Genomic DNA, 372 nt, shown 5'->3' with positions numbered 1-372 from the left:
ACCTCCTCCAGAGCACAACTCTTACACCAAATTCCCGAGCAACATGAGTACTTGGATTTCCATTGACTTATAATTTGCAGATCAGCAATGGATCAAATCGTCAATTTATCGGTGTAGTGTTAACGTTACCTTTTCCACCTGTTATATTAGACAAACGATCATACTCACTAAGCTAATCCACGTCCTCATGTTAACGGCGGAGGAGTTGGGATGCCTGTGTCGTGTACTCTCTTAGGCTGACTTATATACCGAGCTGCATGTGTGCATCAGTTCGTACGTGCTTGCAATGAAGATGACCATCGGAGGCAGTTTGCTCCGACGCCTACAAGGCTTTGCTCTCGTTTTCTTTTGTTGTGAAGATTGTATTGACCC

General features: G+C 44.4%; 1 pseudogene; it reads right to left on the bottom strand.

Annotated features, from left to right (window-relative positions):
• LOC119591740 overlaps window positions 1-189 on the bottom strand; it is an 8,084-nt pseudogene extending 7,895 nt beyond the window's left edge.
• Window positions 190-372: the final 183 nt, after the last annotated feature.

This window comes from Penaeus monodon, chromosome 29 (genome assembly GCF_015228065.2).
Source record: "Penaeus monodon isolate SGIC_2016 chromosome 29, NSTDA_Pmon_1, whole genome shotgun sequence".
NCBI lineage: Eukaryota > Metazoa > Arthropoda > Malacostraca > Decapoda > Penaeidae > Penaeus > Penaeus monodon.
The sequence above is the reverse complement of the archived record's forward strand: the minus strand, read 5'-3'. Positions and strand labels throughout refer to the sequence as shown.